This window comes from Sciurus carolinensis, unplaced genomic scaffold (assembly GCF_902686445.1).
Source record: "Sciurus carolinensis unplaced genomic scaffold, mSciCar1.2, whole genome shotgun sequence".
In the NCBI taxonomy this organism is placed as follows: Eukaryota; Metazoa; Chordata; class Mammalia; order Rodentia; family Sciuridae; genus Sciurus; species Sciurus carolinensis.
In genome coordinates this window covers 1,208,400-1,236,353 of record NW_025920154.1, presented here as the reverse complement: position 1 = coordinate 1,236,353, position 27,954 = coordinate 1,208,400, and positions in this window count along the sequence as shown.

Below are 27,954 nucleotides of genomic sequence, written 5' to 3'. Positions count from 1 at the left end.
GGTGGCTGGTGGGCTATGAGCTGTGGCTGAACAGCCCAGTCAGCAGGTTCCAAGTTGATACAGCTCCTCTTCACATTGAGCACTCTTTTCTAAGATTATGCACTCCAGAGGCTTGGGATATAGCTCAGTTGGTAGAGTGCTTGCCTCACAAGCACAAGGCCTGGGTTCAAATTCCCAGCACCACCAAAAAAAAAAAAAAAAAAAAAAAAAAAGGTGCACTCCAGGAGTTATGCAGAGACCAACCTGTTGAGCCAAATGTTATTCTCCCTTTGAGAGAATTCTTCAATTTATAGAAAGGTCATCCTCAGGGATGAACAAATATGTTTCAATATACAGAGGGTCCTTGTACATCCATCAATCACATATTCATCTAAGAATGCCTACTTTGCAGAGTGCTTAACATATGTCTGTGAACAGGACAGAGTCCCTGCCTCAAAGCCCCTGCAGCCTAGAGGAGGAGTGCATGGCTAGCTGCCTGGGCAGAGCAGGCCAGGAATGTTTCCATGGAACCCAAGGTGCAGAGACATAGAGGAGGGGTGGCACCACTCCAGCACAAGAAAGAGAGTGTATACTGTAGAAGAAGAGAGCAGAGGTGACCACAAAGAGCCCCAGGGGCAGCAGTGTGGGACTGAGGAGCTGTTGGGGTTGGGGTGGTCAAGAGCTTCAGATTCCATGTTGATTCTTGGGAAGTAAATTCCTGCTTCTTCCACTCCCAGTGTCCTGTACTGGGCCATGGGACATGTTAAAGGACTCAGAACATGACTTTTCCCAGTCTCAAATGCAGCACCATGAAGGGACACCATGTGCACTATCCAACAGGGTCTTATTAACGTGAGGAAACCCAGAAGTCCTTTCATCTTTAAAACAGGAGGGAAGAAAGACAGAAGGGGTCTTTTGTCATAAGTGGAAACAATTCACACAGCAGATGTTTACAGTACCCACAAGGGGCCCTTGGGTTCACAACTGCAGCAATCCTGCCCCACATGGTTGGAGCCACTGGTGTGGGTGTGAAAGCACAGGACAGAGGAGAGCCCCTGAAGAACATCATCCTTCTTCAAGGAAGATGCCCCAGATCAACAGAGAATGAACTAAGATCTTTTCTACGTCAGGAGGTGATGGGCTGTTTCACACAGCAGCCTGCCTCTGGGGGTGAAGACCCTGCTACGAAAGACACCTGGGGCAAGGATAGGAGCCAGAGAGGGAGCTGGGGAGGTGAGGTCCCAGCTCCGTGGGTGGTGTCACAGCCAGCCCTGAAGAGGAGGATGCAGGTGCCAGGTCATGGTGGGTACAGGTCATGGTGGGTGCAGGTCGTGGTGGGCACACAGGCATCTCAGCATGGTGGAAACCAGAGTCAGGCACTGCAAGATGGAGTGGAAGCCCAGCCTGAGCCATGACACCCTGCTGAGGTTTCTGCTTGCATGTGGCTCTCATCTAATCCACTCTGGGCCCAGACACCTGTGCTCTGCTCATCACACAAGAAGTCCAAACTCTGCTGAATTATGTGTACTTCTAGATTTTTCTCCCCACCATGTTAGATGCCTCTGGTTTTCTTCCCTGTTCCTGTCACATGGTTAAGGCAAGCACCATTCTCTGAGGCTTGGATTTATTCTTGCCTTCTCTATCTGCTATACTGTCCAGACCAACCCCTGAAGGCTACTGCATGCATCTGGCTTCAACCAGTGGACAATTAGGAAGAAGTCTGAGGACAGAGAGAAGCCAGGAGAAATTGCAGTCCCTCCTTGACCTCCCTCTGCCTGGGTGGCATCTCTGGCAGCTGCTGCCACCCCCTCCACTTGCAAGTTCACACCTGCCAGCTGTGGCAGCTGGAGCTCCCCCAGGTGTTCTTGCCCCTTCTGGTCCCACCCTCCCCCTGGGTGGTACAGTTTTCCCTTTCCTGCTAATCTGTGGATGGCCTCACCATTCTGCCTGGTCTGCAGCCCACATCGCATTAGTTGCATAATCTGTTCTTAGTCTTAAATGTTGACAGTGCTTCTCCTTTGCTGGTCGCCCTCCACTGATTCAGTGCTTGAGATTGGCAAGGAATTCCACAGGTGTGGTTACTGTCTCTTCATTAACCAGGTATCTTCCATGTTCCATTCCACTAGCCTCAGTGAAATCTAAACCAGTGCAAGCCATCTTCTATTCCCTGGGTTATCCTCCTCAGAGCCAGTTGTGTAGGGCTTGTGAAGGAGACACAGGGAGATAATGGGCCATGTAGACATCTATCCCAAGACTCTCATCCAGAAATCACTGGAAAGGATTACTAGAGTGGGCAGTCAGCACCATGGCCAGATCCAGACCAAGCTGGAGGCCAGAAAGACCTTCAAAGGGGGCTTATTGGAGAGTCTGGCTACATCTTATTGCTTTTCCTATAAGTTCCTTTTCACTCTGTCTCAAATATCGGCACCTCTCTGCCACATACAGACCAAACAGCTAAGAGGGCAGGTTTGCTATATCCTCCTCACCTCTAGGGATAATTAAGATTAAAATAACATCTGCAGCCTGAGCTGGAAATGACCTGTATTTCATCATTTGAAAACATGTCCCTATCTAATGGATCAACACAAAAAGGAAAAAGGTGGCCAATTAGACTTTGGCATATGCTTTCTTGCCACTCCAAACGGGTCACCACCCAATTGTAGTTACATTATAAAGTGACTCAAAAGTGTCTTGGCAGATGAATATGGCATGAGCTCTGCTTGAGGCACCTAAGCCCTCTTGAGCCAGGTAAGCTGTTGAAAGCACCAGGCACTCTAGAAATTCCAAGTTCAGGGTCTTGGGGAGCACATGCACCACTGGGAGTCACAGGTGGCCCTATGTTACCAGTCATGGCTACTTCACCTCTCCATGATTGTGCTCAGACGGAGCCAAGGGAGGCAGCACAGTGGGTGGAAGAAGACAATGCCCTTGGCCCCAGCAAAGATGAGGTGGCTCCAGCAGGGTGCTCAGACTCAGTTTCCACCCTGTGAAATGGGGGCAATGCAACAGGTGTCCTGAAGGACTTTCACCTTGACCAGCCCTGTTCGTAACTGGAGAGATGCAGGTTTGGGTAACCCTAAGATGGTGGCTGGCGTTGAGCCAAGAGGTGGCGCATAGTGTTAACACAGCGTGATCTACTTTTGCCTGATTAGTTAATGTCTCCTCTGAGCTAGTGGTTAACAGATATTACTCATTCTTTCTTGATTGGTACCAAGGGGCATGCCTCAATTGTGCTGATCCTAAGCTGATTGACTGCCTTAGGTATACAGAACATTCTCTCCACCTGGGCGGGCGTCGCAGGTTGTAGGACGTAGGCCGCATGCTGCACGGCGCACCTCCAAGAAGCGACCCACCTTTAAGAAGCAGTAGACCTTTGATAAGCATAGACCTCTGAAGGAGTAGCACCTCTAAAATTGGGCGGAGTCTTTCTTCCTCTAAGCAAAGTCTCTTTTCTTGATAAGCAAAGTCTCTTTTCCTTTAAGCAAAGTCTTTCTTCCTCTCAAAGCCTCTCTTCCTTTAAAACTAAAAGTAAGCAAAGCTTTTCTTCCTCTATAAGCTAGGGAACAAGTGAACAAGCAAGAAAGCAGTGCACTATAGAGAAAGATAATAGAAGTAGCTCAGTTTCCACACCACCTCCGATAAATTACCACGAGATTGTTGCTGCAGGCGGCAACAGAGAGAGAAGACATGTCTAAGTCTGCTGGCACGACCTCTCAATCTACCCTCATTCTGCCAGGAATGCCCTGACCCCGGAGCACCTCCTAAGCTAGTTTTTTGTGGGTGGGGCATAGATGTAAAGAACAAAGTGTCTCACCCAGAATGCCAGCATTCCTCCTATTGAGAAGTGCCAGCTAAGACTGTTATGGAGCCCTCATGTCCCCCTAGAGTTGATGTCTGCACCCTAAAGCCCAATGTGACATTCCAGGAGCTGGGGTCTTTTAGAGGTGATGGACCTTGTGGTGAACTCCTCATAAAGGGTTAGTGCCCTGTCACAGGACCCAGAGAGCTCAGTCTCCCAGCCCTCAAGGGCACAAGGGGTCTGCCACTGGAAGAGAACCCTCACAAGATTCTTAACTTGCTGGCACTCCACAATGGCCTGTCAGGCACAGGAACACTGGAAGCAAGCTTCTGCTATTTGCAGGTCAGCTGGTGGCATGGTACAATGGCCACCACCATGGACCAAGATGATACTCTTGTAAGAAGACTCTGAGTTTCTTGGCCAAGATCCAGTGTCCTTCCCCTCACCCAGGCCTGTCACAGCCCTGGGTGGCTGGGATCCAGGCTCCTGCCCAGGAGGAGACTTTCCCAGGAGGAGCTTCCCAGGAGGAGCTGTTTTCAGTGCTCTATGCACTCAACCCAAAAGGCTGAACAAAGTGCCCTTAGCATTTGTTGATAAAAAGCTTTCTAAAGTGACTCCTTCCATCTCCCTCATTCACTAACTGGATTCTGCTGACATTGTTAGCACAAGTTGGTTTTGTTTGTGTTTTGGATAGTTCTTGATTTCTAGTGACCCTCAGGAACACTAGAACACAAGTGATTGCTCTATACACCTTCACATGCAGCAAGAGGAAGTCAGATCACATGGGGACTGGCCATGGACAGCACATCCTCCAAGGTGGGGGTCTGAAAAAACCCTTTGATGACAACCGATTAATTTACTAATTCTCGCTTTTATTAATGGAGGATTCCAAATGTTGGATTCTGCTTGACTGAGACCAAGAACCTGGTCTGCCTATGTTTGCTGCAACATTACAGTTATTGTTGTTGCATCTGCGTAATTCTTTCTTCCCTACTGAAAGTGGCACAAAGGTGTTTTTACCTGTTCTGAAACCTCTGAACTCTAAAGTTTGAGGCTATAGTCTTTGAGACACTCTCCCATAAGTTACTTGTGACTTTCTGAAACCTAATGACCACAGACCTGTCTTATTGGAAGTCGTCCCACACATGCATTGAGAGCCCCACAGGCTGAAGCTGGTGTGTCTCAAAGCACCCCAAGTGTCCTTACTGGGGGTTCTCTCAGATAGGAGAAGGGAAGCCTCCTTGTGGCTCACTGGTCCTGGGTACACCCAAGGTTCCTGGAAATCACTGAATGTAAGGGAGTGGGATTGTGAGGCCAGCTTCCAAGGTCCAATGAGTGGGGAAGATGGGGATACAGCCCTGGGCAGAGGGCCCCAGATGGGGTGTGGAGAGGCCCAGGAAGTCTGGCCACTTTGGGGAGATCTGTGGCCCTGCCATGGGTCCTTCCTACTGAGGGTTCCTGCACCCTGGTTTGACAACCTGGGGGTTCATCAAGGAGGGAGGCATTTCACACTGCTTTCCTCAGCCCGTTGGAGAACATCAGACAATGGAGAGCATCAGACAGTGCCAGTACTTGGTTCCACCAGCCTCTCCTGGGAGCCAGGTCCCAGTGGCTCTCCCTCCCATGCAATCTGGAGTAAGTGCCCAGCTCCCAAGAGCCATGAGAAGCTGCAGTGGGAGTGGTACAGAGAGCACACCCCATGCTTGCTTCAGCAGGGAGGCTGCTGGCATCATTTTGCCAGGTCTGCCTTTATGAGGCACATACTTCTGAAAAGGCTACGTGTCTCCAAGTTGTAGTCCATTATTTAAGAAGAAAGCAAAACACAATTAAAACTAAACCAATACCCCAACTACACAGATCCATAGCAATTCTTGGGTAGAGTGCTAGAATCGATGTCACATTCTCTCTCCATGTTCCACTTTGCAGAGACTGCATCTAGTGTCCTTTGTCCCTCCTTCAAGAAACTGAAGTCCCTCTGGTCACACCCCAACTGTTAGATCAGTTAATGCCAGCTGTGATTGTGTCAGTCATACATCCTGACACATGACTTCCCAGCCATATGAGAAGGGCACTTTGGTGAGTCAGGAAGCTGTCCTTGGAGGGTGACACTTCTCAGGTCCCTTACCTTCTTTGCCAGTGCATGAGGAGATGCCAAAGGGTCCAAGGAGATCCTAATGCTCACACTTAAGGATGAGTTCCCTTTTGTGAGCACTTCTTGGAGCCAGGCACCACCAGAAATGCCCCTGTGCTCAGTTCCATCCACCTATTTCATTCACCAGGAGGGGAAGAAAGCTCAAATGCTCAGCCCAGGTCACCAGCCCCAGTGGGAGAAGAGGATATTGAATCCAGGTACCACAGTCCCAAGTCTTTGCATTAAAACAGTATGTTAACTGAGCTGCTGACTGCTCCTGTCCTCATCAATTTCTCCCTTCTCTTAATCATTTACACACAGACACACCGAACTGTTGCCAATTTATTCACAGACAATAAATTCTCATACTCTGATTGCATTAAGTGTGTTGTGGTTCACATGGGCCAAAAAGGAAGTATCTTTTGTTGATTTTATCTTCCTTGGATGTCCAAAGAGCTAGTCACAGAGGAGAGACTCAAGAGTTGACTGAATGAATGATACTGCAGAAGACAGTAATCAGGAGGGGTGTGTGGAAAGACTGTGTGTGTGCATGCCTTTGTGCAACATTTACACCACACACTCAGAGGCAGGAGGGAGTTCAGAAACAGTTGTGTGCAAGTCTTAGCTGATACCTAAATCCCCTCCCCTCCTTGGGATAGAGCCCTAGTGTCAGTCTGGGTGTGCATGGCAAGAGGAGCCCCAGGACAGCCAGGATTACTGTAGAACAGCAATCGAAGAGAGGGCGCTGGGATTCACTGTGCTTTCTCAATGATGGTTCCACTTTCCCCAATGGAATTAGAACAGTCCACACTGCCCAGGTGGGAGAGGCCCACAGGCCTTTGTGGCCTTAGTAGTCACTAAGAAGTGCAGGTGCCCCTGCTCAGGCCTGGGCTCCTCTTCTTATGACTGGTGTCTGGTGGGCTCAGTGGACTGCTCTGGTTCAGCACTTCTCAAACATTACAAGGCAAAGGAACACAGACTTCTGGCCCCAATGTACCTGACAGTCCATCCAGCTTGAGAGTAAGAATCTGATTTTCAACTTGCTCAGGGAGATGCTGGTCTTTTGGCCCTGGGACAGATGTTGAGAAGCAGTGCTGTCCTGATATTTGCTGTTGAATTGTGTGTGTGTGTTTGTGTGTTTGTGTGTGTGTCAGAGCCATGCAGGCCTAGACAACAACAGCAGTGGAGACTCTGCTACAATATTACCTGGTTTTAACCCTCAGCTTTTCTGTGATCACCAGTCCGCGTCTGACCTAGATCCATGTGCTCAGCTCAACAGAGGTCAGATATACCTCGTTCACAAAACCAAATCACTCAGCCTGCCTCTCCTGAGTTCATTACCTAGGTCTCTCTTTCTTTTCGGCATTTGTTTTCTCTGCTCATGACATCACTGTTCCTATGAAATCCCAATGTCATCATCAATGTCAACCTCTCTTCCTAGATATTAATTCTAGAATGTAAGCTCCTGGCAGGAGGTGCTTGGAGTGTTTTGTTCATGAATATATGCCCACCCCTTAGTACAGTGCCCAGCATAGTGTGGGGAGCCACCAAGTGCTGATGCCCAAGCAAGTGGACTATTCCCCTGAAGCCTCTAACATGCTCTGGCCCAAACCTTTGTCTCTCACTGGAATGAGAGACTGCAGTGGTCTCCTCTGGCCTCCCCATCTGCAGTGTCACCCCAACTCCAATCCACTCTCCCTTCCTCTCTTTCAAAAGAGCAGACTGGTAACTCTGTGGTCCTATTTATAAACTTCTGTTCATAACTCTCAACCCCAGAATGTATTCAAGTAAGATACAGAAAAGTCATTCCCCTCTGTCCCCTGTCTTCCCATGCACATGAGGACCTCAGTCCCTAAGGCCTTCAGCCTAGTCCTTCCAGGTCAGGACAGGCCAAGCTACATTCTTCTTTCTCTCAGCACACCTGCCTTTTGGCACCCATCTCCCTCCAGTGTCAAGTCCCAGCCACCGTGTCATGGTCACTGTGACACACGTTCCACACAGTTCCTAGTACACACTCCAAGGACAAGTACTGCTCCCACTGTGAGACTGCACCCAGTCTCACATGACATTCCTGCATGTTTTATTGTAATTATTTTCTTACAGGAGTTCCTTATTCACTGGGGAACCTAGAGCCTGGGACACAGAGGTGGCTTCCCTGGTAATTGCTAGTGTCTGGTAGTGGTGGCTCTGGTAATTGCTAGTGTCTGGCCCAGTCAGTGTTGGGCAGAGAGATGGACCCTTGAAATGTTTGCTGAAACTGTCCTCAGTTTAATTTAGTGAGCATCAATCAGAGAGTGAGGAATAAACAAACATTCACAGACTTCATGGGACTCATTCTCTGAAGTTCTCACCTCCACAAGGCTAAACCCAAAACTAATTACTTGGGTAGATAATTCAGGAAAGAAGGAGAACCATTTGATTTGAATGATCTAGTGAGGATTTTCTGCTTATTTATGTTTCTGGATTTTTTCTGAAAATGGCTTCAATTCTTTGATTCTTTCATTGTATAGAGAGTAGACCAGAAAGTTAATCTATCCATCCCTCTCCCATCTGAAACCAGGCAACTTTCAACCAGTTCTGTTGAACAGAAAACATCAATAGAAACCAAGTTTTAGAATGTCATGATGCCCGGGTTGAAGGGCCTGCGATGCTCCAATTCAGCTCTCTGAAGAGCTCCTGAAGAACCAGGGAGGCCTGTTGCTTTCTTGGTATTTACATAACCTCACATCTGACCTCCATTTATTTATGTCCTTAGATTCTCAAGGTTGGGGCACCAGGAGAGGGAGAGGCCCTGTGCAGGAGACCTGGGAGATGAGGCCCAAGTCAGACTCAGTTCATCACAGGCCCAGGTCAGGGGGGCCTGTGTGCCTCTGAGTGCACGTCCTTCTGTGGGAGGCCAGAGCAAGGGTGACAATCTCAGCTCCCAAACAAGACAACCTGACTTTTATTGCACACACACACACATGCATACTCACTGAGATGCACACACGGGAGACATGCACACCACACATGGACAGACATGATGACACAAACACCACGTGGATACACAGGGACATGCACACACACAGAGCCCCAGCACCTGCCTTGCCCAGTGGTTTGCAGGCACTGCTTTAATTAACTCCACTCTGTGCAAACCTAATCCGGGGCTAATCCTGGGACCCAACCACACCTCCACCCCACCCTCGCAGGCTGCACTCAACTGGAATTAAGGAAAGAGAAATGTTAGTACACTTTTAATTGGAAACCGAGTTCTTTCAGCGTTCCATTTACTCAGGAGCAGCCACTGCAGCTCAGGGAGGCTCTAATTGAAGTGACGGCTTTGGAGATTACAGGGAACATATGGCTCAACCACCTGGCCCTTTGCATTTTCTCATAAAATTGTTGTCCATGTGTGTCTGCGTCGGCCCCTCACTTCAGAGGCTTTCAAACATGAGCAGGATGTGCAGTGCTGTGACTTGCAGCAGGATTCTCTGCACCCTGTGCACCTGAACACTGGGCACCTGGGCACCTGTGCACCTGCGCAACAGCGCATGACCCCTCCCCACCTGGTAGGCTTTGCCTACCAGAAAGAAAGCAGGAGGTTGGGGGAAATTCCAATTCAAAGAACCCACCACAGGAGGGTGTTGCCAAGGTATTGGGAGGTTCTGCTAGCCATCATGGAGGTGGAAGTCTCTGCAAGCCAGTGGACAGGGCAAGTAGGCTCGTGGGTGTCCTAAGGCAGAATTGCATTTCTTTCTCCCAGCCATCAGCCAGTCAATCAAGTATTTAACCATACATCTTTGCATGTTCCAGTATCAATTGCACCCTGTGGGTCTCCCCAGGCCCACAGATTCTCACCATAACTGCCCACAGCCCACAGGACACATAGTTACATTTGAATTTTGGATGACCAGCAATTTTTATATCTTGTTGAGCATACTTTTGAAAAATATTATTCAAGCTTATCCAACATTCAAATTATTCACTCATCTGGGTTTTTATTTGCTACTCTCACAACTCACACTACCCTGGCTCACTCTAAGATACCCTGCCTTCTGTCCTAACTCCAGACTCACTATGCCTCAGCACCAAACCTCTGCAAGGGAGGAACCCCTGACAGAGGCACCCAAAATCCATGTTCCCGAGCTGCACCACCTCTGGCAGTGGTTCAGGGAGATTTACAAAACCCCAAATTCCAGTCTGTATCCTAGTTAAATTCCTAATGTCCATTTTCAGGAATCTAACATATTTTTAAATAGGTAACAGCAAGTCTTACAAGGAACAGCTTAGATGGTAGCCCACAATCTTTTGCCTGTGTGGTTTTTTGATTGTAGGTGGTCTCCCTCTACTAGAATAATACACTTTTAGGAACAGAGCTGTGTCACTCCAGCATCTACAACAGAACTGCTACATAGCCTGTGCTCAGAAATAGTTGCTCACTAGTCGAGCACTATGGAGGCAAGTGTCCAGCAAGTTCCTGAGTGGAAAAACTGTGAGCTGGTGCAGCCAATGTTTTCCCACCTTCACTGATCCTGACAAGGAATGTTGCTTGGACACTGTACCTTGAACATCATCAGGGTCAACTAAACCTACCTATCTTGTACACACATGCACACAGGACTCAAATCCCAGGTCTGAATCTACAAAGAAACCCAACAAGTATGTCTCTGACTTTCTGCATGTTAACATGAACTTGGACCACTAAGATTCCAAGAGATTCTTAACTAACCTGTCATTCATATTCATTTAAAACACCAAATAGTACATACTCAGAGGAAGCTGTAACCTGTTTTGCTACCAATTCCTAGTGCACTAGACTTTGGGTTTCCATGGTCACAGACACCAGGTACGGGGGAATATTGGAGGTGATTCTTGCATTTGCTCAGTGAACTGTCGAAAGAATCTCCAGATCCATCTTGAAATCCCCTGGTTGGAAATCTAACTGCGGATGGGCTTGACTGGAATGTCAGGCCAAGAAAACTAGCATCTTCCCTGCACCCATCCCTGACCCTTATACATGAGCGTGAGAGTGAGTCCCTGGCCACTTAAAAGGTCAGGTAAGGAGAAGTCTAAGCCATGGTCTGGCTATGCCTGTCCAAAGATTGCAGTCCTAACACTCACCAGGAAAACTTCAGAGTCCTGCCAGCATGCCCACAGAGGACCCAACACAAAGGTACAGTGTCATGATGCCAGGAAAGGCGTTCCTGTCTCCTGAGAGCTGGGGTGGGGGATGGCAGATGCAGCCCTTATAGGACAGCATGTAGATTTTCATGGGTACCTACTCACTCCACACCAGGACCTTTGTTCATTTGATTAATGAGGCTGTGGTTTGCATAGCTGATACTGCTCATCTGAAAAAAAGGGTCAGTTGGTTTTTCCTGCTACTATCAAATAAGCCATAGGAGCAGAACTGGAAGTTGACTGAACTGGAAAAACAAAACAAAAGCCAACAGTGGTCCTTACATATGCTTTAAAGTCCTCCCCCATCTCATACCACTAGGGGCACCAAGGTGCTCCAAACCCTCCACCACCTACAGGAGGTGCCCCAGGAGCACAGTGATGGTGGTGAACTTGAAGCAGGCCTGGAGGGTGGAGCAGGGTAGGCCTGTGACTAAAAAGATGGATAGGGAACCTGTTTGGGATCACCTTGTCCTTCACTTGGGGTCTCTCAGGCAGAAGTCCTACTGAGTCCCTGGAGCAGAGTCATAGCCAGCCAGGGAGAGCGGTGGGTGCAAGGTGAGAACAACAGTGAGGTCCCCTTCTATACCAGAACTCCCTGACCACTGGACACCTCAGCATGGCCCTTGATGGTGCAGCCTCTGGAGCTGGTGACCTGGGGTATAGGCTGGCTCTGGCACAGGGTAACTCCCTGCTGTTCATCTTTCTTGTCTGAAGAAGAGAACAGTCCTAACCCTGCTTCCTCATCTGCCTACATGAATGCCAAGTGGCATTCATGAAAAGTGCCTAAGGTGAGGCTCTGTGCAGGTAAGGCTCCATGGACTGGATGTTACAAGGTTGGCCCCAGTGTGAGCATCCACAACCACACACTTCCTGTCTAGCCAGCTTGCTCTGGGGAGTTAGTGCATTAGGAATGAGTGCTGGCAGACAGCTTGCTATCACACATAAACATGCCCCCAGGCAACTGCTTTTTTAAACAATGGTGTCTATCATTCATTTTAATCAAAATTATTAAGTGCAAATGCATTTCCAAAATTAAGTTATAGTCAATGGAGAAGAGGTCATTTATCATAAACTACCAGCTCACATTCATAGCCGGTTTGAGCCCTCTGTCCCAGTATCATGTGTCCTGTCTTGGTGATTTGTAGAATAAGTTCTTGCTCTGGCTTATCCCTGACTCAGGTACCCTGTGTCTTTTTCTCCTTCTATATTATGAAGACAAAACAAATACCCTAGAAGACAAAGACTTGGTACAGAGAAGTGCTAAGCCTTAGAGCGGGGTAACAAATAATCTCGGTGAAAATTTTATAGCTGTGACTCTAACACAAGACAAAACTGTTGATTCTGAAAACAACTAGATAGGGCCAGCAGCATGACTTCCTCTTGCCTGCTCCCCAGAGGTGCACATTCAGAAGTCAGAGATGTCCAGAGCACCTTCCTGCTGGCCACGACATGCGAGTGCACTCCTGACATCTCTTGGATAATAAAACAGCAATGAAAAGAGATAACAGCTGTTACATACTTACTATATGCACAGCATGCTACCAAATCTTCAGGGCCAGAGATGACATCTTTCATCTCATTCTTCACACCTGACCTAGTACATATATATATGGTTATAATATATGTCAGGGATTTCTACCAGTTCTAGAAACTGGGGAGAGGTATGTAAGTAATTGTCATTTGAAGTCATATCTTAAACTTCAGTCTACAATCCATCAGGACCTTATAAAATTAATACAGTGGCTAAGATGAGCATGAAAACATAACTAATGGAAGATGTGAGAGTGGGAGGCAGCCAGTCGGAAAGTGTTGGAGCTTATGTCACAGGCACATATGAAAGCGTACGGCAGGTCCTGATAAAATGTGCTTTTTGTTCAGTTGCAGATGACATTTTCTGAAAAGTGCTGCTGTAGAGTCTTTTGAATGTGCTGCTTTAGAAGAAAATATAAAATATGATTTAAATACATTTCTTCATCAATGTAATGTTTATCAGTTCTTTTTTCATTAATTTTTTATTTGTTCAAATTTGTTGTACATGGCAGTACAATCCATTTATGCATTTTGATAAATCGCACAAAAATGGAGTGTAGCTCTCATTTTTCTGATTGTACATGTTGCAGGATCACATCGGTCATGCAGTCATACATACACATGTGGTAATAATGTCTGTTTCACTCTACTATCATTCCTTCCCCCATGCCCCTTCCCTCCCTCCACTCCCCTCTACCTAAAATAAAGTAACTCTATTCTTCCCTAGCCCCCGACCTTACTGGAGTACTTTTGACACCTACTCAAACTTTAAAAAGGAAGAGCTCACCCCTTTGCTTCCTAAAGGGAAGAACAGCAAGGCTGATTTCCTACCTCTGTCCCTTTATAGCACAGAGCTGGCCCACTGTTCTCTGATGTTAGGATCTGGGCCTTGGGCACGTCCTCAGTTGTGCTGATCGGGATTCACTATCTGCCTCACTTTTTCTGCAAATAAGAGACAGCATTTAGCACAGAGCCTGACACAGTGTAGATGTCTGTAAGAAATCTGTGCTGAACTGAAAGCTGGTATGGCAGCTGCCTGGAAGGACAGTCAGTGGCATGCAGGACTGTAGAGCTGGCAGGCCTATTCAGAAATAGAGGGACTGTGTCCCAGCTGAGCAGTGCATTCACAAGGGTTGTCCTTGATGGACCCAAAGACCATGCTGCAGGAGAGGAGTCTCAATCACTTCAAAAGGGATTCTCAGAGACTCTGAACACAAAACCAAACAGACCAGGGACAAGAGAGGTCCACTCCAAGGACAGTCTGTGCCAGGAAAATTTTGTTCAGAAGTAAGACAGCACCTGAGCACTCAGAGGCACTCAAGTCATGACCCCAGTAATTCTCTTTCCCATTCCGTCAAAGAACCACAGTTAAGCTTCCTAAATCCTTCCCATTCTCGCCTGGAACCCCAGTTAAGTCTCAGAGGTGACTACAAGACTACTCCTCCTGATCATCTGCATTGACTATCCCAGATGCCACAGGAGCTAGAATGCTCAAAATCTGGAGCACACCTCTGAAAGGCAAAGCCCCAGGCTGTGAATCCACCCATTCCCCTGTTCATGCATCCTAACCACCCAAAATGACAGGTCTGCCTTCGATGGGCACCACCCTGAGATGCCTCAGTTCAGCCACCTAGGGGCATCTGAGAAAGAAGAGCATGGAATGACGGGTCTTTGAGTCTCGAGCTACCTAGAGGTGCAGGAGGCCCTGCAGCAGGAAATGGCAATGGAGACAGCTATTGGTGGGCAACACCCAAGTTTCAGCCTCTTTTCCTTCTTACAGCCACCCACGCCACAGTGCGGCTCTGGGGCCCTCAGAGCCCACCCCTGACACACGCAGGAGACATTTCCAACCTCTTCCCACTGACTAGGAGAGAGAGTGCCTAAGAGGGGACATGCTTGCCCAAGGATTTGTGGCTTGTGCATGGGGTTTGAGGCTCACTCTCAGACCTGTTCATGTCCACATCCCAAGGCCTCTGGGACACTGCAGTGTGGAGGAGGAGGCCTTCCCATGCCACCTGCTGTGCAGTTCATGACCATGAGGGTAAGTCCCAGGGGTCGTCGGGCATTTCCAGGGCTCCTGATGTACCCACTGCCTCTCAAGCCATGTTTTTAGGAAACAAGAGCTTCAACACAGGTTGAAAGAAATTCACCTGTAAGGAATAACTTAGGTTGCAGAAGGAATTCAGATGAGGGCCTAGAAGCCAGTGCTGTGGAATATGACTGAGGAAGACCAGGTAGCTAGGGAAGCAGGAGAGGCCTCAGGGCCTACAGAAGAAGCCGCACCCCATGTCCCTGGGAAATCCTCAGGGATTAGAAACCTCAACATGTGTAAGCAGTCTCCTTTTGACTCCAGTGAGCAAAGTCTCAAAGTCAAAGCTTGCAAGGACTTTACAAGCTTGCACAAACAGGACACAGTTCATTGGTTCACACAAGCACCAGGCTGAGCCCAGGGAGAGCTGCATCCCAAGCCTGCAGCACCAACCACTGCAACCCAGAGCAGAGACCTCAGGCCCAGCCACCTCTGGGAAAACCCTCCATGAAAGCCTGGGCACTGGGAGAAGCCTACACACTGAAGAAGTCCCAGGCACACCCTAAAAGGCACAGTGATCTTCAGCAAGGAAGACTTCCAAACAGACAAACGCCAAACAAGCAGGACCACAGGGACCCCGTGATGAGAAGTGCGAACAGGGAAAAGAGGCAAAACTCTGCTGGAGTGGGGAGCAGGACAGGATTCTACCAAGTGGTTCCCAGAGCAGGAAAGGATCTCAAAAGTAGCCTCAAACCAAATGCAAAGAGGTGTGGGTCCTGGATGGATGACGACACCAGTGGACGATCTCGCAGAAGTGAATAGTGCCATTGCTATCATTATTAGCATCATGCTGTGTCTGTGTGCCAGAGGATCACTTGGCAAGTGGGACCTACACATCTGGATCAGCGTGTGTGTCAACTGGAGAGGTGGGGCGCTGGTAAAGCACCTGGGTTTGTCCCTGTGTTTAGCTCCCCACAAATGAGATACCCACACAGAAGCAGAGCCTCTGGCACAGTGTGAAGTAGATCACCTCCCAGGCACCCACCCACCCACCCACTGCAAGACCCTGCAGTTCTCCTGGACACCTAGTGTCCACACTGCCCAGTGAGCCAAAGAAAATGGTCCACTGCTTGTCACTTATTCCATCTATCTGCTGTGCTGCTGTTCCCAAGCCACTGGCAAAGCAGGACAGGACAGGAGAGACCAGGCCTTGTCAGATAAGTGTGCCCAGCAGCTGGAACCTTCCACACAGAGCTCCATTGGCTGTGAAACCATGAATCTAGAGCCCCGGACTAAAGCTGCCCAGGGTGTCACAGATGCAGTCTTTCACCAACTACAGTTGAAGTGTGTGGGACCAGAAAATTCACTTCCCATGCTGCAGGCCAGCCTGCACCCTCTGACATGCTTCTACTGACCATCATCTGCCACTTCACCCTCAGCACTGCTCTGCAGCCTTGGACACAACTCTTGGGCCTCCTCGATTTTATGAAGCTAATTATACTGAGTTTGCTAGGGGTCATTTAACAAGCCAATCACTCTCCCTGGAACTCTCTCTAGGTGATCAGAGACCTTCTAAAATGCATTATTTAAAACCTACCCAAATATTCTAAATGTGCTCTGACAAACACACAGCAAACCCACAACTACAATCACATGTTAGGGACATTGATTCTGTCATTGTCTCCTTTGTATCCTATTGACTCTTATCAACTAGAGCCCCACAGGGAATTCCCTTAGAATGATCCCCAGTTTATACAATTACAATTGAATTTGGGGATCTAATGATGAAATTCCATCTTGCCAACATGTTCTGTGAGCTTGTTGGAGTCCTTCTGAAAGTTGAGTGTCAGCTGTCACACCAGCACTCCCTACCAGGATAGTGTCATCTACAAATCCAATAAACCTGCCTTCTGTGTCTTCAACCAAGTCATTGATAAGAACTTTAAAGATGACAGGACAGTCAGTCCTTCACTCCACAAATGTTTATCAGCACTGTCATCTGTCAGGCACTTGGGACAGAGACCAGTGAAGAGCTGAATTTGTCCTGGACAAATCCTAAAACTGTTTGTTTTCTATTCAGCCCTCACATGAGGCACTGTCTGTCCTGGACTTTTAGTGCAGAAAGAAACAACAGAGCTCTTCTAGAGCCACCTTCCTCCCACCTGCCAGTGCTCATGCCTAGTCACTTAAGTCAAATGACATTCCCAGTTTCCCTGTGTGGAGCAGGAATAGCCTCCTCAAACCTGTCCATCCATACTGCAAGTACCGGAAGTTCTTGTCCAATGGCTGAATGCATGATTTCCCTAAAGTCAGGTAATGTGTTGGTCTGACCTGACTTTACTTTGTCTTTACTTTCTGCCTGAGCCTCGACACTTCCTTCCTCAGACACAACGTGAGATTGCCCCACCCTAACCCATTCTTGTCATGCCGAGGTTCCACATGCATACAGCAAGCACTCAAGATGCATCTCCTGGAGGAGTGTGTGAATAAATGAAGTGGAAGGCTCCAGGGAGTCAGTGTTGGAGGAACTGCTGTAATATGGTTGGGGAAGCACTGCAGCAGCCCCCGGCTCCAGACCTCATAATTCTATCTGTTTCTGTGCTCCAACTCTGTCTTTTTGCCATTTTTGAGGGGAGGTAGCAGTACAGCACCCTTACTGCAAGTTCAGTTAAAATCTACAAAGCATTAAAATGGGTCCACTGAAGAGTCCAGCAGTCAAGCCCCACAGACCTGTGTCCAGAGGATGACCTGGCCATAGGGCTAATGTCCCTAAAAGGTTTGCTGTGGCCTTCTGGTGTGCATGTCCCTATAAGGCCACACTGGCATGTGACCACCATGGCCCCAAGCCCTTTGGGATGATTTTGCATCACTCTGGGGAGAAGGCACAGCAAGCAAGACACCTGGCGGATAAGATAGTTAAGCCAACCTGGTTCAAATAGACTCCGTGCAGCCCAATTTAGAATGGCCCTGTCTCCCCAGGAGAATATGACTATGCTTGTGCCCATGTTCCCAGTTAGGGGACATTTCCCACAAATCAAGACAAACCTATAACACTTGGGACCACCAAGCCCAGCAGGAGCTCTCCAGGCACCAACAAGTCAGCAAGAAAAGAGCAGCACCTTGAAGTGAAGCCCAAGCCCCACCAGCTGGTGCTGGGTACTAGCACTGAAAAATGCTAGGCTATCCCCAGCAGCCTCCCTCATTCCCCAAAAGAAAGCCTGGAATAAGCACTAACGTGCCCTGACACCATCTCTGGGTTCATTTGTTGCAGTATCTGTTTTACTATTTCCAAATTAAAGAGTTTTCTAAAGTTGTAGCACAATGGTGGTGGGGATTCAGAGAAAACCAATCTCTGTCTGTCCCCACATGAAAGAGGAGTGGATGGATGTGGACAGGTCAGGTGGTGTGAGGACAGAATGACCCAGGTGAGTGCATGAACCTGCACATCTCTCTGTGCCACCAACACAGAATGAGGTGGCTCCCTGTGCAGCGGCTTGCTCCAACAGTAGGCCCCCTCAGCAGGGGTTCAGTATGCGTCTCCCCACAGCCTGCCAACACACAGTAACCTGAGTGTGGCCAGCCCCCTCCCAGGTGCCTGCAGGTTCACTCAGTTGCTACTCTTCCCACCATCCCTTCCTCCACTCAGTCGCTTCCACTGTGTGTCCTGCCACAGTCCACACCTCTGTCCACAAGAGGGGAGGGGAAGAACCATGGCCCACAGCATTCACACAGACACTAGTAAGTGTCCATTGTCTGCAACATGCCAGGCAGAGGAGGGCACAGACAAACCCATGGCCCAGCCCCCTGCTCTGCCTGCAGGAGAAACAGTGAACAAAGGGAGGTGAACAGATACAGAGCATCATCCCATGGAGATGTCTTCAGGAAATGCCACAATAACAAGACAAGGCAAGGTCCCATGAACACAAAAGAGGTGACATGAAGCTGTGTACATCTGAAGAATCATGAGGCATAGTCCTTTCCCAGCCATGAAATTGTGCCAGTTCACAAGGCAGGTCCACACTTGTGCCTGTGTCTTTATCTGGGAAGCTTCCTGGAAGCGGGAAAGAGCTGGGGTCCAGTGAAGAGGAAGTGTGAGGCAGGACCCAGATTGGCAGGAGTCCTGGAGTGAAGGAAGCAGGGCTTGGGGAGGGAGCAAAGTTGCTGCATTGGCCGCAATGGGGAACAGCTCCCAGGACAGGCCAGCAGGCTCCTACCTTGGCAGGATCCTGAGTCACTACCTGTCTTGTCTGCACTGGCCACAGGAGCACCTCAGGAACACCTCTCACTGTGTCTCCCCTCTGCCTCTCAGAGGGAAAGCTGGGAGTGCCACACATGGGAACTGCTCTTTCACCAGGTGGGCTAGAGCCCCCAAACCAGAGATCCAGGCCCCCAGAGCCCTTCCTGGCCCTCGCCATCCCCCAACTGCCCAGGACTTTCTCTGAGTCTGAGCCCCTAAACCCATCAGTCCTTCCATCCCTCATCCCTTGCAGGGAGCTGTGCCATGCTCAGTCTGCTCAGTTCATCCCTGGGCCCAAGTCTTCAGTTACTGCTTGCTAACCTGAGCAAAATAATCAGTGCTTTTCTAAGAACTGGTCAAAGTCACTTTGTCCCAAGCCCTGCTTCTCCTCTCTCCCCTGTCATGGGCTGTTAATCAGACAGGAGACCAAGATGCCCAGGGAGCTGCCTGGCACCCCAGGACCCACAGTGCAGGTGGTAGCAACTGGGCTTGTTTTCACTCCCAGCCTGCTAATCTCCTCCTCTTCTTCCCCTTTTAATTTCATCCCCACTCCAAAAAGATTTCCCAAGTTGAAGGAGAGTTGGAGACAGAGTAACAAAGGAAGCCCACCATGTTGACTCAGGAGTGCTAGAGGAAGGGGCGGGGCCTGCCTGCTAGGGTCCTGCAGTGGTTGCAGGTCCTGGGGAGCACAGAACAGAAGGGACCAGACCTGTGTTTCCAGAATGGAGGACTGCCTGTGTTCCCTCTGCTGGTTCTGCTCCCGAGCCAGGTCAGCCTCGCCTCATTGCCTAGGTGCAGAGTTCAAAGTGCACCTGACACCCTCACCCAGTTACAGCATTGGAGGCACACTCAGCCTACACCTGTGTGCCATATGTGTGCACAGCTGTACCTGCCCCTGTGGACCCAACTGCTGGCTGCACAGTTAACCACAAGCTGTTTTCTCTAAGGTTCAGACTAGCCAAGAAAAGAATTTGTTTAAAAGTCCAGGTCACAACTAAAGCACAGTCTGTCTCCTCTCATGTTCTGGATGTGTCCCCTGTGGTCACTTCCCCTCTGAATGCTAATGAGACCTCACTCTGGGTTCAGAGCCTGGCAGGTTGCTGATCCCAGGCTCAGTTCCTCCAGGTGAGCATGACTATGCCCAACTTTTCTCACAAACTCTCCTCCCTGCATCTCATTCTCTCACCTTCCTTTTCCCAAGGAAAACAGGGCTGTGCCTACTTCAGAGACCCAGGCCTCTGTGCCACTCATTCTGGACTGGTCATTCCTGGTGTGGAAGATGCAAGGCAAACAAGCTATGGCCTAATCAGTCCCTCCTAGTTTTACTTGGTGGAAACCATAGGCAGATGGAGTATGGCTGATGTGGGTCACTGGGCGTGTCCTGGAAGGGTAGTTCTTCTGGTCCCTTCTCCAGCAGCATCACTATGGGTACATAGAACAGTTCAGGCCAAGAGGATTGATGCATGTAGATACACACACACACACACACACACACACACACACACACACATACCAGTTAAGACTGATTGTATGTCTTATCTGAAAATCTGAAAATCAGATGAAAGTCTCTAGAAAAAGACATCTTCTGGAAGATGGTAGTTTGTTCCTAGGACAAGTTCACAAACCCCAAGCTGGAAAATCTCTTCATTCATGCCTCTAATGCAAACCAAAGGCCTGACCCCTGAGAAACACTGGGAAAAGTCTGCCATTTCCCAAGAGGACCTGGGGAGCTGTGGATACCCTGACAGGCGAGGGTCACAGCAGTGAGATGAAGGTCTGCCAGGACACCAGAGGACCCAGGCGTAGGTGCCTGCTGTGTGAACTTGGGAGTCACTCTACCATTACAAAACTGAGGTGCTTGAGGTCACAGCATGTTTTAGCCCCAGAATGCATCACTGCAAAGGAGAGAAGCTGGAGCAGGATGGACAAAGGTACCAGTCAGTGCCAGGTACCAGCTTTTCTCTCAGTCATTATGTCCCTAAATTTGTGGAGCAGGAGTAAAAACAGCTATTTCATGAAAACAAAGGCAGCTCCCCACTCTGGCTTATGACAGTCACCTCCACAGGACAGACATGGGATGGCTGGCTCATGGCTATGTTCCCCACTTACCTCCAGGTCCTCCTTGGCACTGGGCCTGTGGTAGAAACCAGATGAAGGACCAAGCAATGGAGACAGAGGATCTGGGCAGCCATGTTTCACAGGAGGGACCAAGGCTACTACCCACATGTGTGAGAGGTGGAGTTAAAAAGAAAGTTGATCCCTGTAATGTGCTCAGTGCAGGGACCGCAGGTAACTGGAGGGACCTCTGAAAGAGACCCATCTTCTGTGGCTTCTGGTTAGGATCAAATCGTGTGTGAAGATGCTCCTTGACCAGATCACCATGCAAGAGTCCACTCTGTCTCCACACAGACCGGGAAACTGCTTTCAAGGTGTGATGGTTTGGATGGAGGCATCCCTCCAAAGCCCCTGCCAATGCAGGAGTGTTCAGAGGTAAAGTGATTGGCCTGCAAAAGCTGTGGCCTAATCAGTCCCTCCTAGTTTTACTTGGTGGAAACCATAGGCAGATGGAGTGTGGCTGAGGTGGGTCACTGGGTGTGTCCTGGAAGGGCAGTTCTTCTGGTCCCTTCTTCTCCAACTTGCTTCCTGACACCACAAGAGCTGAGCAGTCTTCCTTCACTGGCCCTTCCCCAGTGATGTGCTGCCTCACCTGGGGCTCAGAGCAATGGAGTCAGCTGGCCATGGACTGGATCTCTGGAACCCTGAGCCAAAACAGAGTTGCCCTCTTCTTTGTTGGTCCTGTCAGGTATTTTGGTCACAACGACACAAAGTTAACTAAAATACAAGGTAGAGGGAGAAATGTAGGTCAGCAGGGCAGGGACAGGACCCAAGAAGATCGGTCACCACCCTGAGAGAGACTGATTCATGGGAATAACATCACAAGGAAGCAACTGGTGAAGTCCAAGAAATGTGGGTCCAAGTCCCCCATCACCTCTCATTTGCTATGTTACCTTGACTATGCTCAGCAGCATTAGCGATTCATCAATATTATGGGAATAAATGAAGGACCAACCTCACAGAATCTCAACAAGAATGAACTGCAGTAATGTGTTAACACTATTTGACAGTCAAATAGTGTTAACACTATTTGACTGGCATGTGACAGATTCTCCATAAAAGGCAATGTGGTGATGATGATGGAGAGGAAGAGTTGAGCGAGAAGTCGGAGGAGGGACTGGTTTAAAAACAGTGCCAATCATGAAGGGAGAGGCTGGGAATGTGAAGGCCAGCAAAGGCAACTTGGGAAGGGAAGGTTGGGGCCCAAGGCTGTGGACTGTGCCTGATGGTCAACAGTCAGCTTGGCAGTGGTCCCACTGTGAGCTGACTCCAGACCTGACAGAGCCAGGCCTGAACTCTGGGCTCAGGGTAGGGTGTGCATGCAGCCTATCACACAGGGTAGGACTTAGCTAACTGCAACAGCTGACTCCAGGTGTCTAATGTACTCAGGGGTACCCGGAGAACTGGAGATGCACTACTTCTGGGAATTCTCAGAAGGCAGTTCAAGGCAAGGACTAAGGAAGGTCTGCCCCTGTCCATCATGGGGCACCGTCTGCCTGGGGTTAGCCTTCTGACTCCAACTTCCCAGGGCTTCTCCCTCAGACTGAGTGTGACACCATCAGCTTCCCCCATTCTCCAGCCCAGGGATGGCATATCATGGGAACCAATTCCCCTATGAAGTCCCCTCTCAATTGTTTGCATGTGCCCTACTTGTTCTGATTCTCTGGAGAACCCTGGCTGACACACCCAGTTAAGAGTTCTGGCATGGTCCACTGAAATGCCTTCCTGTTTGACATATCAAAGTGAAAACCAGGAGGTAAACTGAGGTTTAACATTCTTCTTAGTGACCATATTACTGACATCTCACTCACGAGTTAACATGGCTTCCTTCAGTCTCCCCATCCCCTGCCCCATCTTCCACAAGACCCACTGTCTTCCCTGGGTCTACCCTCCTGGCTGATTCCATCTCTTCTCGTGTGCAGGAACAGCACATGTCACCTCCTGCACCTCAGAGCTATCCCAGGGCAAGCTTCAGACCCAGGAGGATGACAAGAATGTGAAGGGGGCTCCAGAACTCCTGACCCTGGGTGTCTGGAAAGACTGAGATGGTCATTAACCTTAACCAGAGTCCTGCAGACTTCAAGGGAGATTCCTGACACCTTCACACCACAGTCATTAAGTGGAAGGAGGGAGGCTCGGGTAAACACATTACAGATCCTAATTCCAATCCGAGCCCCATACTACACTGTTCCCCTCCCCCAAACTATACATCAGAGCCCTCTTCAGCCCAGGCAGCAGCTACTACATGCATATCATGCCACCTTTCCACACTGCAGCTCAGTCTATCAGGTATGCAAACCCTGGGTTAGGAAGCAGAGGGTCTCCATCGCTAACCAGGAGGCTGGGGTCTGTGCTCAGCTTCCACTTCCTCCATCAGAAGGCAGCATGGGAGCACTCACTAAGTGCCATTTTAACTTGGTAACTGAGGCCATCCTCACAAAGACAGGGATTGCCAGGAGCCAGAACTATCTGCAGGCAAGTCTGCTACTGGGAGTCTGGGAGACCACGTGGCCGAACAGAAGGGGAAATGCTGTAAGAAGAGCTTTCAAAGGTATTGGGAACCACAAGCACAGCTTGTGGTCTGAGAAGCATTGACATGAGCAACCTTGTCAGCTGGTTGCAGGCTGTCCTTGAGGTTGAGCCAACAGCACCACAAATAACACTGAGCAGGTGGTGCTGGGGTGGTGGGAAAGTCTGCAGGCATAATAGCAGTGGCAGGGTCTTCTGCAGGAGACAGTCTCAGGCCTGCAGTGGTGAGAAGGGGAGAATAATACTGGGCCTGCAGGCCCAATCAGAGACCTTGCCTCCCGTGGCTGGCTCCGGGAGTGTTGGTAGGACCACACGATGGGACAGAGGAGTGTGAAGTGGCTGCTGAGGTTGATGTATGCATCCCCCAGAGGCACCAGGAGGCCTCATCAAGAACACAGGGCTCCTTGCCTGTCACAATGCCCCTGCTGATGGAAAGTCACCCTGCAAAAGAGAACTAAGTTCTTGTTCTCACAGGGCTTCTGTCCCGGCAGCAAGACACTCTGCCTCTGAAGTGCTGTGGACTCAAATCTCAGTTCTATCTGTAAGCCCTTAGGGAGTGGCAGACTTGTTGGGAGTCTCATGACATCCCTCCCATCTTGGGAGACACTTTGGAGATTGAAAACGATGATGTGTTTGAAGAATCTGATATCCAAGCTGCTTTCCACAGATAGTAACTATCAACTCTCTTCACTGAACTCAATTTAACATATCTGCCCATGCAAATATTTGTATGATTTATTTCAAGACAGTCAACTGAGCCTAAAATAGAGCTGTGTGTGTATCTCAAGGCTTGTTCTTCATTACCATAATACATTAAGTCAAACATCAACAGGCCATTCGTATGTCACTGGAGAAGAGGTCAGCAAACATGAAGGCCAAACACTTGAGAGGCAGCTATGGCCCTGGCCTACCCTAGTCCATGGCAAATATTGACCCACTGCCCACTGCAGAGTGACACCATGACCACTGCCTGATGCCCAGCATATGCTCAGGAAGTCAGGAGTTGGCCTCGCAGGCCAACAACTGTTGCTTGATTAATGCAGACGTCATCGGGCAAATATGTGGAACAGAAACTTCCCTATATCATTCAGTGCACAGGTGTCAGCTTCCTGTGAAGGCTGCTGACCATGTGACCTGCATTGGGAGCCCCAGCTGTCCAACCCTGAAACATCTTGTCCCTCATCTTGGAAGTCGAAACCTAGGCCCCAGAAAGAGCTGTGGTCTGGACCACAAAGAAGGTCAAGACTGTTGTGAGGACCAGACAAGGCCTGAGGCTCAGCCATGGGTGGAGAAATAAAGAGGTCAAAATATGAGCTGGAAGGTGCCACATGTGCTGAGAGTGGACACGGTAGGACAGTGAGTGCCACCCTCCTGTTGTCTGACTTCCCCTCTTCTTCACCAACACCCAGGAGGTGTGTCCAATCAAGTTGTGCCACAAGAGTCAGTGCAAGCACAACCTACATGGCAGGGTCCAGACTGTCGCAGACCTGCAGAGCTGGCAGGAGACAGGGAGCACAGACCCACAGACCTGCAGAGCTGGTAGGCGACAGGGAATAGATGCAGGAAGCTCCTGCCTCCCATCCAGGGAGTGAAGCTCTGGTTTCCACTAGGAATGCTGCTCTCCCTTCCCCACCTGCACCCACCTCCCAGGACTCTCTCAACCATTCCAGTGAAGGATGCAGAGGAGCGAGGTATTTTTAGCTGATATTCTGGCACAGATTTCCATTGCCCCTCCATTTATGGTTGAGTTGCATGGCCTGTGGCCAATGCAATGCACACTCGTACAAAGAATGCAGGTTTCCTGGGGACAGACAAGAGTGGAAGACCAAAGAGCACATTTCCCCACACAGCAACCTGGCATCTCCACCTGACAGCTGCCTACCACGGGAAACTATTCTCCAGGACCACTGGCCTTCCAGGAAAGACAGAGAAGAAAATGTCCACTGACAATCCAGGAAGAAGGCCCACCAGGCTCCAAAAGGCTCTGCCTTCCCACCTGCGGAGAGGAACACCTTAGGGAATCAGGTTTCCAGAAGGCACTGTACCCCAGGCTCCCACAAGATGGTCTTGCTGGATGTCTGGGGGAGGAGAGCACAGGCAGTATTTTTCATCTGGTCACTACCACCCTCCTCATGCAAGACCTGCACCAAGGAGGCTGGCAAGAGACCAGCCGACCCTCCACACAGTCCCTGCCTGAGCATCTCATGCCCCTCCAACTCTCCTGAGGGTAACAGAGATCCCAGGGCTTGGCCTGGAGATGGGCACCAGTGGCCCATGCTGTAGTCTAGACATTTGAGTTAACCCTTCCTGCTCTCCACTCTCCTACTGTCCACTTCAACTCCCTGCTTCCCATCAAAAGCTGGAAGGCACCACATGTGCTGAGGGACTGTTGAGAAAAACAGAGGGCAGAGGACCAGCCAGGACATTATGAGGCAGATCTCATGCTTCAGTGGGAGCAGCTCCTGGGGAAGCCACACAGAGGCACCCAGATCACAGCAGTAGACCCCACGATTCATCAGTGTGCTTCCACACACCCAGAACTGAGGCAGGGGTCAGAGATGTTCATTTGCCCCTGTCCACAGCAGCATGACTCATCATGGCCAAAAGGTGAAAGCTGCTGTGTGCCTGTCAGCAGGGCCACAGTGGTCAGGCATGGCACAGCACAGACACACCACTCACCTACCCAAGTCAGGGAATTCTGACACATGCTGTTCCATGAGGAGCTCACAGGGTTGAGTGGACAGGCCACCCGGAGCACAATGCTATGTGATCCACACTGGAAGAGTGGCCAGACTCAGAGGCCAAGGGAGCAGGAAGAAGGGGCCCTGAATGTCACTGTGCAGTGGGCAGGGTTACTTGTGCAACAGAAGAGGCTAGGCAGGGACAGGGACCCAGCACTGTATGTTCACCATGTCTCCAAACTGAACGCTCAACATTGGAAGAACCTGAAAGATGCAAAATCTATGTATGTACTCTACTTTCTGTACCCCAAACCTAGGTGACTGGTCCCCAGTTGAAATTGCTACTGGCTCCCTGCAGCTAGGAGCAGCACCATCAGGTGGCATGTGGGGCTGAGGGATTGTGAGGCCCTGGGAAAGCTGCTGCTTCCTGATGAAGGAGGCAGATTTGGCAAGTACATTTGCTTTGCTCCTCGCCTTTTCTCTTCTCCCAGAGTTAAAGTTCAGCCTGCTGAGGTGACGACCACCTTGGCTTTCAGAGAGGGTAAGCTGCCAACCACTGACTCAGAGCAAGAAGAGAGAATCCAGGATTCCTGAAAGCTTTCTGGATAAGAGGTACCAACCCAGAGTTTCCATGTCTTTAGTGAGAAAAATTGAAAGCTCTCTCAGTGAGCCCACTGGGATGAGAATGCAGTCAGAGGAAGCCAGCAGTAACCCTGCTCAGCCCCAAGATGCTGGCTGGCTACAGGGACAACCCCTCCATCTGCAGTCTGCCCATCCAGCACTTCTGGTTGAGCCAACTTTTCCACTGGCCTGTTCCTATGTTGTCATAGTGCACTACAGTCAGGCATAATGTTGGGACTCATTCTGACATCATCACACAGGCATGGAACATAATTTCCTAAACTTAAGTTCTCAGTCCACAGCAGCACAATTCATAACAGCCAAGTTATGAGCCTGTCAACAGATCAATGGATCAAGAAAACGTGGCCTATACATGCAGAGGCGCCTCACTTGGCCATAGTAGAATGGAACTAGGGTATCTGCAGGTAAATGGAAGAATGCAGAGAACACCAGGTTGAGTGGGTAATCCAGTCCCAGAGGTTCAGGCTCTTATCACCTCTCACTGTGCAGGAGCTTCCCCCATTGTCTTGCTCCAAGTACATTCCAGCTGGACAATATCCCTCTTCTGACTCATTTCCTACACCACCTCCTTCCTCCCTTATCTGACAGAAGTTGCAGAACAGCTTCTGTGAGGAGCTACTGCTGTTTGCAATCCCCACCTCCCCTCTTTTGAGGCAAACCTGACCAAGACATGTGTCCTGAGATTTCCAACATGACTGCATCCTGCAGATCATGGACTGCCTCCACATTGCTCAGGAGCCAAGCTGATCCAGGATCTGGCATTGCCATTGCTGGGCCTTGGGACCCCTGGCTCTTGGATTCCTCCTACCTCTTTGGTCTCTCAGTGTGTCCCCTTTGTAGTTACTCCTTGTCTTTGTCTTCTTTCTCAGCTAAGCATCACCCTTGGTGATCTCCCCTGGTGGTGCCATTTTAACTCCTGCCTACAAGCCAACGCTAACTTTTCTACAACCTGTGCTCATTCTCCTGCATGAATCTCATAACCCACCTGTCCACCAGTACCTTCATTCAGATTTATTTTCTATAAATGAATTACTGTTATTTTACTTGTACATATTAACAAGGTTCAGTGCAATAACATGACATCTATACAATGTGCAATGGTCAAATCAGGGTAGTCAGCAT